This window comes from Coregonus clupeaformis, unplaced genomic scaffold (genome assembly GCF_020615455.1).
Source record: "Coregonus clupeaformis isolate EN_2021a unplaced genomic scaffold, ASM2061545v1 scaf3519, whole genome shotgun sequence".
Lineage (NCBI taxonomy): Eukaryota > Metazoa > Chordata > Actinopteri > Salmoniformes > Salmonidae > Coregonus > Coregonus clupeaformis.
The window spans coordinates 34900-44703 of record NW_025536973.1 but is presented as its reverse complement, the minus strand read 5'-3'; the positions used below and the strand labels follow the sequence as shown (position 1 = coordinate 44703).

Below are 9804 nucleotides of genomic sequence, written 5' to 3'. Positions count from 1 at the left end.
GGACTGTAGAAGTCCCGGTCAGGTTGTCTTGGGACTGTAGACGTCCTGGTCAGGTTGTCTTGGGACTGTAGAAGTCCCGGTCAGGTTGTCTTGGGACTGTAGACGTCCCGGTCAGGTTGTCTTGGGACTGTAGACGTCCCGGTCAGGTTGTCTTGGGACTGTAGACGTCCCGGTCAGGTTGTCTTGGGACTGTGGACGTCCCGGTCAGGTTGTCTTGGGACTGTAGACGACCCGGTCAGGTTGTCTTGGGACTGTAGACGTCCCAGGTCAGGTTGTCTTGGGACTGTAGACGTCCCCGGTCAGGTTGTCTTGGGACTGTAGAAGTCCTGGTCAGGTTGTCTTGGGACCAGTGGCGGCTGGCGGTGAAAAATATTCTCGGTGGGGCTGTGCCATACTTTTTTTTCCTGTAACCATCGCGATATATTTTAACACAAACTGCAGGACAGCAGTGCTCAGTGAAACATTCAGTAATTATTTAATGCCAATATTAAAAAAGTTGAGGCATTCTTACACAAAAACATATTACACAAACCCAAGCCTTTCATTTGCATTTAAAGTGAACTTTTCACCATTGGTAGTAAACAGGCAACGCAACAGGCATGCTGTCAGAACAGAGTGGAAAGTGGACAATAACATGAAATTATTATAAAGTTTATAGGAAATCTTACACTGTATGAAAGGATGTATAATATAGAAATGGATATCAAGTGGATGAACTCAAACCTTGACTGGAAGAATAGCATACAGTATTTTACTGATCATACTAAATGTGACTAATTGTTAATGTGCTCCAGAACTGCAACAATTAATTGATACAAAACAACATATATACAGTAATATTAGCAAAGACACTATTAAGACTTTCTAGAGTACCATATATAACTGGATTTTTATGCTAAGGTCAACTATATACAAAGAAACATGCGGCCAGAGCTGCTCTGTGTGTGTGTGTCTGTCATCTTATTTGTACAGGAATTTTTGCCCGTCTGTCCTTCTGAGTGGCAAACCCTCTCAATGACCCTTTGATTAAAGTCAGGAATGTCCTGACAAGTTTCTTCTCCATGGAGAGCATGGCCAGAGCTGTTCAGGCGATCCTGTGTCATGCTGTTTCTCAGGAAGGTCTTGATCCTTTTCAGTGTAGAGAAGCACCTTTCTGACTCAGCAGTTGTCATGGGTGTGGTGATGAGGATCTTGAGGAGGCTGGCAGTCTCTGTGAAAGTGCTCTGAAGGTTGTTCTCCATGAAGAACTGGTACAGGGGCACTGCACCACTACAAGCCTTGAACTCACTGTTCTCATAGATGAGGGACAGTTTGGTTTTGAGCTTGGCCTTGTTCAACATGGAGGTACGCCTCCACGGTTGTTTCAAGCGCTGTATCGGGAACTTCACACTGTGTTGTGGGAACAACTCTCCGTGCAATAGTGTTGCGCTGATGAGGTGCTGGGTGAAGGAGAACCTCTCTTTGGCATGACTCAGGATGGTATCACATACCTGTAAAGATACATCATCAGCTTTAATTTGCAATTAAGCTATTTTGATGCAAGTGATCCTGACTGACATGCCTATGTCCAACTCAAGTATATGATTACCAAGGTGCTGATTGTTCAGGGTTTTGGCTACATACTACCAGGCCTGAAAAAGTTCTAGGTGGGAAACACTGACAATTACATCACAACTTACCTCTATAGCCAACCTCTGTTGTTCTCCTGGTCCCAGCATCCTCCGTCGCTGATGGGCTGTTGCTGCTCGTCAGATGCGCTGTCCCCACACAAAGAGGGGAATTGAGGCCCTGGGTCCGAAAAAAATAAAGTTGAATTTGATAACTTGCAATCAGACTTCTTAACTCACTGTAATTCCCCCTCAACACACAACCAGTGACTTATATATATATATATAGACAGACAGACAGACAGACAGACAGACAGACAGACAGTGTGTATATACACACAAACTATGTCTAGTAACTGCTTTTAACCTGTGATGTACATAATTAACTGATGTTATTACGTTTTAAAGCCTTTTTTCTATTACATTTGTGAGAGGGATGCAACATAATTTTGTTCTGCTGTTCACTTAGCTATCAAAGTTAATATTCAATAACAACTAGGCCTCTTCTAGAAATTGACCTGGTGGACACCTGAATAATTATTACAAACTGTGTAGTACTTTCCTGCATTATTATCAACGTCTGATTGTGTCTTCTCTTTCCTTTTAAAATACTAAAACAAATATAATTGTGACGGCTCTATGATAATCACTCACACAAGCACCAACTGGCAGTGGGTGGAAACGTCAGTCGTCTCGCCAGCTTGAATGGCGATAAAATCAGCACTCTTTACTTCCTCCAGGATGTAATCCTTAAAAGCATTGACAGCATACAGTCCAACAGCTCGTTCTGTATCGTCTTTGACGTGCCCTTAAAAACGGTAGCTGTCTTCAGGTGCTCCTCCAGCACACTGTCGAGGGAGGCAACAAAATTCACTAAGCCCCGGAAAATGCCGGGGTTGTCTGAGGAGTCAGTCTCTCGTGCCCACGTAAGGCCAACTCAAAAGCCCCACAGAACTTCACACAATCGATAATTTTGGATAGAATGTGCCTGTTTTTATCCACCTCCTCATTGTGTTTCCTCACCGCAATCCTGTGGCCGCCATCCAGCTGCGTAGCAATGTTCACCCTTCCTAATACAGCTAGCTTTACAGAGTTGTCCATGTGTGCCCTGGTGTTCTCATGTTTCTTTACCTTCTCTGACAGGTGCTTCATATCCCTCACTCCGGTACCTGTCCATGCTGAATCTGACCCGCGCTTTAAAAAAGCAAGCACGGGGAAAGCAAAATAAAGCATTAGCATCAGTGCACCCAGCTAGCCAAGCCTTCCGGGTGTACCAGCTACGGGAGAAGCCGCGCATATACTGCTTCCCTTTCTCGCTAGCCTGCTGTCTGATTGAGAGGTCAGGGTTGATCTGGGCCCAGCTCTTTCACCCGAACTTTCTCTGACAAAAGTTCTCCTCTCAAACGGATCTTGGAGGAGAGATTTCACGAGTTAGGGTTGGGTCTTGGAGGAGTAACGTTTGGTTCGCACAGCATTGTTGTCTAGTAAAATGGCGTCACTGGACCCCGGTCCTTATTTTATCAGGGGCGAGCTTGAGGGCGGTAAAATAATCGCCCTCCTTGGATTCGGATTTAAGATCGCTTATTGACTACATTTTATGTCATACATTCATATCTTAAATTAGCAATTGGCTTAACTGCTACGTAGACCCGCCTCCTCGGGCACTTTCTGTATCGCCCAGAGCTGACGAGGCTTGACAGGCAGAGGAAAGGTTGCGAATATGATTTTCTATCATATCTTACACATATTACTGTGTGCATTCCATATTTCAAACACACAAATATTGACATACTGATGTTTTTATTATTATTATTATTATTATTATTATTTTTTTTTATAATTTTATTTAAGGGGGCGGCGCCTAGCGCGCCTCTATCGGCCAGCCGCCACTGCTTGGGACTGTAGACGTCCCGGTCAGGTTGTCTTGGGACTGTAGACGTCCTGGTCCTGGTCAGGTTGTCTTGGAACTGTAGACGTCCCGGTCAGGTTGTCTTGGGACTGTAGAAGTCCCTTGTCCCGGTCAGGTTGTCTTGGAACTGTAGAAGTCCCGGTCAGGTTGTCTTGGGACTGTAGAAGTCCCGGTCAGGTTGTCTTGGGACTGTAGACGTCCCGGTCCCGGTCAGGTTGTCTTGGGACTGTAGAAGTCCGGTCAGGTTGTCTTGGGACTGTAGACGACCCGGTCCCAGGGTCAGGTTGTCTTGGGACTGTAGAAGTCCCGGTCCTGGTCAGGTTGTCTTGGGACTGTAGACGTCCCGGTCCCGGTCAGGTTGTCTTGGGACTGTAGAAGTCCCGGTCAGGTTGTCTTGGAACTGTAGAAGTCCCGGTCAGGTTGTCTTGGGACTGTAGACGTCCCGGTCCCGGTCAGGTTGTCTTGGGACTGTAGACGTCCTGGTCCCGGTCAGGTTGTCTTGGGACTGTAGAAGTCCCGGTCAGGTTGTCTTGGGACTGTAGAAGTCCCGGTCAGGTTGTCTTGGGACTGTGGACGTCCGGTCCTGGTCAGGTTGTCTTGGGACTGTAGACGTCCCCGGTCAGGTTGTCTTGGAACTGTAGACGTCCCCGGTCAGGTTGTCTCTTGGGACTGTGACCCCGGTCCCCGTCAGGTTGTCTTGGGACTGTAGACGTCCCGGTCAGGTTGTCTTGGGACTGTAGACGTCCCGGTCAGGTTGTCTTGGGACTGTGGACGTCCCGGTCAGGTTGTCTTGGGACTGTAGAAGTCCCTTGTCCCGGTCAGGTTGTCTTGGAACTGTAGAAGTCCCGGTCAGGTTGTCTTGGGACTGTAGACGTCCCGGTCCCGGTCAGGTTGTCTTGGGACTGTAGAAGTCCCGGTCAGGTTGTCTTGGGACTGTAGAAGTCCCGGTCAGGTTGTCTTGGGACTGTAGACGTCCCGGTCAGGTTGTCTTGGGACTGTAGAAGTCCCGGTCAGGTTGTCTTGGGACTGTAGACGCCCCGGTCCCGGGTCAGGTTGTCTTGGGACTGAGACGCCCCGGTCCCGGTCAGGTTGTCTTGGGACTGTAGACGTCCCCGGTCCCGGTCAGGTTGTCTTGGGACTGTAGAAGTCCCGGTCAGGTTGTCTTGGAACTGTAGAAGTCCCGGTCAGGTTGTCTTGGGACTGTAGGACGTCCCGGTCCCGGTCAGGTTGTCTTGGGACTGTAGACGCCCCGGGTCCCGGGTCAGGTTGTCTTGGGACTGTAGAAGTCCCGGTCAGGTTGTCTTGGGACTGTAGAAGTCCCGGTCAGGTTGTCTTGGGACTGTGGACGTCCCGGTCCTGGTCAGGTTGTCTTGGGACTGTAGACGTCCCGGTCAGGTTGTCTTGGAACTGTAGACGTCCCGGTCAGGTTGTCTCTGGGACTGTAGACGTCCCGTCCCGGTCAGGTTGTCTTGGGACTGTAGACGTCCCCGGTCAGGTTGTCTTGGGACTGTAGACGTCCCCGGTCAGGTTGTCTTGGGACTGTGGACGTCCCCGGCCAGGGTTGTCTTGGGACTGTAGAAGTCCTGGTCCCGGGTCAGGTTGTCTTGGGACTGTAGACGTCCCGGTCAGGTTGTCTTGGGACTGTAGACGTCCCGGTCAGGTTGTCTTGGGACTGTAGAAGTCCCGGTCAGGTTGTCTTGGAACTGTAGAAGTCCCGGTCAGGTTGTCTTGGGACTGTAGAAGTCCCTTGTCCCGGTCAGGTTGTCTTGGGACTGTAGACGTCCCGGTCAGGTTGTCTTGGGACTGTAGAAGTCCCGGTCAGGTTGTCTTGGGACTGTAGACGTCCCGGTCAGGTTGTCTTGGAACTGTAGACGTCCCGGTCAGGTTGTCTTGGAACTGTAGACGTCCCGGTCCCGGTCAGGTTGTCTTGGGACTGTAGACGTCCCGGTCAGGTTGTCTTGGGACTGTAGATGTCCCGGTCAGGTTGTCTTGGGACTGTGGACGTCCCGGTCAGGTTGTCTTGGGACCGTAGAAGTCCCGGTCAGGTTGTCTTGGGACTGTAGACGCCTCCGGTCAGGTTGTCTTGGGACTGTAGACGTCCCGGTCCCGGGTCAGGTTGTCTTGGGACTGTAGAAGTCCCGGTCAGGTTGTCTTGGGACTGTAGACGTCCTGGTCAGGTTGTCTTGGGACTGTAGACGTCCCGGTCAGGTTGTCTTGGAACTGTAGAAGTCCCGGTCCGGTTGTATTGGGACTGTAGACGTCCCCGGTCCCGGTCAGGTTGTCTTGGGACTGTAGACGTCCACGGTCAGGTTGTCTTGGGACTGTAGACGCCCGGTCCCGGTCAGGTTGTCTTGGAACTGTAGACGTCCCCGGTCCCGGTCAGGTTGTCTTGGAACTGTAGACGTCCCGGTCCCGGTCAGGTTGTCTTGGGACTGTAGACGTCCCGGTCCCGGTCAGGTTGTCTTGGGACTGTAGACGTCCCGGTCCCGGTCAGGTTGTCTTGGGACTGTAGACGTCCCGGTCAGGTTGTCTTGGGACTGTAGAAGTCCCGGTCCCGGTCAGGTTGTCTTGGAACTGTAGAAGTCCCGGTCCGGTTGTATTGGGACTGTAGACGCCGGTCCCGGTCAGGTTGTCTTGGGACTGTAGACGTCCCGGTCAGGTTGTCTTGGGACTGTAGACGTCCCGGTCCCGGGTCAGGTTGTCTTGGGACTGTAGACGTCCCGGTCAGGTTGTCTTGGGACTGTAGACGTCCCGGTCCCGGTCAGGTTGTCTTGGAACTGTCGACGTCCCGGTCCCGGTCAGGTTGTCTTGGGACTGTAGACGTCCCGGTCCCGGTCAGGTTGTCTTGGGACTGTAGAAGTCCCGGTCAGGTTGTCTTGGGACTGTAGACGTCCCGGTCAGGTTGTCTTGGAACTGTAGACGTCCCGGTCCCGGTCAGGTTGTCTTGGGACTGTAGACGTCCCGGTCAGGTTGTCTTGGGACTGTAGACGTCCCGGTCAGGTTGTCTTGGAACTGTAGAAGTCCCGGTCAGGTTGTCTTGGGACTGTAGACGTCCCGGTCAGGTTGTCTTGGAACTGTAGACGTCCCGGTCCCGGTCAGGTTGTCTTGGGACTGTAGACGTCCCGGTCAGGTTGTCTTGGGACTGTAGACGTCCCGGTCCCGGTCAGGTTGTCTTGGAACTGTAGACGTCCCGGTCCCGGTCAGGTTGTCTTGGGACTGTAGAAGTCCCGGTCAGGTTGTCTTGGGACTGTAGACGTCCTGGTCAGGTTGTCTTGGGACTGTAGACGTCCCGGTCAGGTTGTCTTGGAACTGTAGAAGTCCCGGTCCGGTTGTATTGGGACTGTAGACGTCCCGGTCAGGTTGTCTTGGGACTGTAGACGTCCCGGTCAGGTTGTCTTGGGACTGTAGACGTCCCGGTCCCGGTCAGGTTGTCTTGGAACTGTAGACGTCCCGGTCAGGTTGTCTTGGAACTGTAGACGTCCCGGTCCCGGTCAGGTTGTCTTGGGACTGTAGACGTCCCGGTCCCGGTCAGGTTGTCTTGGGACTGTAGACGTCCCGGTCCCGGTCAGGTTGTCTTGGGACTGTAGACGTCCCGGTCAGGTTGTCTTGGGACTGTAGAAGTCCCGGTCCCGGTCAGGTTGTCTTGGAACTGTAGAAGTCCCGGTCCGGTTGTATTGGGACTGTAGACGTCCCGGTCCCGGTCAGGTTGTCTTGGGACTGTAGACGTCCCGGTCAGGTTGTCTTGGGACTGTAGACGTCCCGGTCCCGGTCAGGTTGTCTTGGGACTGTAGACGTCCCGGTCAGGTTGTCTTGGGACTGTAGACGTCCCGGTCCCGGTCAGGTTGTCTTGGAACTGTCGACGTCCCGGTCCCGGTCAGGTTGTCTTGGGACTGTAGACGTCCCGGTCCCGGTCAGGTTGTCTTGGGACTGTAGAAGTCCCGGTCAGGTTGTCTTGGGACTGTAGACGTCCCGGTCAGGTTGTCTTGGAACTGTAGACGTCCCGGTCCCGGTCAGGTTGTCTTGGGACTGTAGACGTCCCGGTCAGGTTGTCTTGGGACTGTAGACGTCCCGGTCAGGTTGTCTTGGGACTGTAGAAGTCCCGGTCAGGTTGTCTTGGGACTGTAGACGCTCCGGTCAGGTTGTCTTGGAACTGTAGACGTCCGGTCCCGGTCAGGTTGTCTTGGGACTGTAGACGTCCCCGGTCAGGTTGTCTTGGGACTGTAGACGTCCCGGTCCCGGTCAGGTTGTCTTGGAACTGTAGACGTCCGGTCCCGGGTCAGGTTGTCTTGGGACTGTAGAAGTCCGGTCAGGTTGTCTTGGAACTGTAGACGTCCCGGTCAGGTTGTCTTGGGACTGTAGACGTCCCGGTCAGGTTGTCTTGGGACTGTAGACGTCCCGGTCAGGTTGTCTTGGGACTGTAGAAGTCCCGGTCAGGTTGTCTTGGAACTGTAGACGTCCCGGTCCCGGTCAGGTTGTCTTGGAACTGTAGACGTCCCGGTCAGGTTGTTTTGGGACTGTAGATGTCCCGGTCCCGGTCAGGTTGTCTTGGGACTGTAGACGTCCCCGGTCCCGGTCAGGTTGTCTTGGGACTGTAGCCCACCCGGTCCTGGTCAGGTTGTCTTGGGACTGTAGACGTCCCGGTCAGGTTGTCTTGGGACTGTAGACGTCCCGGTCCCGGTCAGGTTGTTTTGGGACTGTAGATGTCCCGGTCAGGTTGTCTTGGAACTGTAGACGTCCCGGTCAGGTTGTTTTGGGACTGTAGATGTCCCGGTCCCGGTCAGGTTGTCTTGGGACTGTAGACGTCCCGGTCCCGGTCAGGTTGTTTTGGGACTGTAGATGTCCCGGTCCCGGTCAGGTTGTCTTGGGACTGTAGACGTCCTGGTCAGGTTGTCTTGGGACTGTAGAAGTCCCAGTCAGGTTGTCTTGGGACTGTAGAAGTCCCGGTCCCGGTCAGGTTGTCTTGGGACTGTAGCCGTCCCGGTCCTGGTCAGGTTGGGAGGGGTGTCAATGCTGTTTCTCTGAAGGTATTGCACTTGTCCCGGCCTGTTTAGGATTGAGGAGATGATGCTCTACTCTCTGAATCTGCTACAGAGAAATAAATGCATGCAACATTTATTTACCAAAAATGAGACTTGTATACCAGTGTTGTGTATATTTCTGTGTCACGTTATTCTGTTTTCTAGATCGTTTTTAATGGTTGAATGTGGTGAGATAGTTAGCGAAATTGTAGACTCATTTACAGAGCTTAAATGTGTCCATCCAGAGGGTGATTTCATTGTTTTCATGCTGTGGTTTTCTCTCAAATAAAGTTTCCATTTTAAATGACCTTCCGTTTCAAAGTTTCCATTGTGTGATGATTGAAATGTGTAGCCTACTTCTCAAAGATGTGGCTGGATTTACTTGAGTAGGGTGATGGGATGTTCAGATATTTTATCTCAATCTCAAAACGCCTACAATCTTAGAACGTGAAATGCTATGATGGGCCTTGTCACACATCCATAAATCATGACGCCATTGTTATTTCTATACATTCTGTTTTGTCAATTTTATATATATATATTTATTAAATCGTGTTGATCAGAAACGAAGGTTCCCTTCTCCCGGTAGATGGTCTTCGGGTGCCGCATCACCGCCTCATAATTACCGGTAGTTCGCGTGAATCACCTGTGCGTCATTTGGACGCCGTAAAGCGCATACGCGTTGCCAAAAGGCGTTTAGTAGGCTTAACGGAACTCGAGAAACACGGGCTACATCCATCATTTTGTATCCAACGGGTTTGTTGCGTTATCACGTATAGCCCATGCTGTAGTAGACTTAATACTAATTGTTTTAGAAATGTTTTAGGTTGCCTTTCCAAGGTTTGTCCACGAGATGTCTCTGCACTCCACGGTTGGTTGTAGCGTTCTCCATTGGTTCTCTCTCTCCCCTCAGGTATGGTTCCGCCCATCCCCCTTGACAGCCCCAGTCACGCCAAATTGCTCAACACGCTGGCGTTGAGTTCTTCTGCAGTCCCATGACTTTCAAAGATCCCTGCTGGAACTTCTGTACAGGGATTTTATTGTTTTAGAACATTTCAGGACATTTTTCTCCCATCGTTGAAAAGTACCATCGCTGATCCAGGAACCGTGAAATGTGGACGTGGTCATCGGAACGGCGGTCTGTTAGGATGTGCGTGAATAGTTGTAGTCCGTGAATGTTCATAACTTTTTAATATTAGATGTGGGTTTTGTGTAACATCCACCTGGATCAGAAAATAAGAACACAAAATATGTTCTGCTGTTTGTTTGT

At 51.2% G+C, this 9804-nt stretch overlaps 1 long non-coding RNA gene across 1 annotated transcript; it reads left to right on the top strand.

Annotated features, from left to right (window-relative positions):
* The first annotated feature begins 3696 nt into the window (after positions 1 to 3696).
* Positions 3697 to 8415, top strand: LOC123490153. The gene is made up of 3 exons (XR_006660834.1): positions 3697 to 3730; positions 7951 to 8018; positions 8131 to 8415. It is a non-coding gene; the product is annotated as an uncharacterized LOC123490153 (long non-coding RNA).
* The last annotated feature ends 1389 nt before the right edge of the window (positions 8416 to 9804 follow it).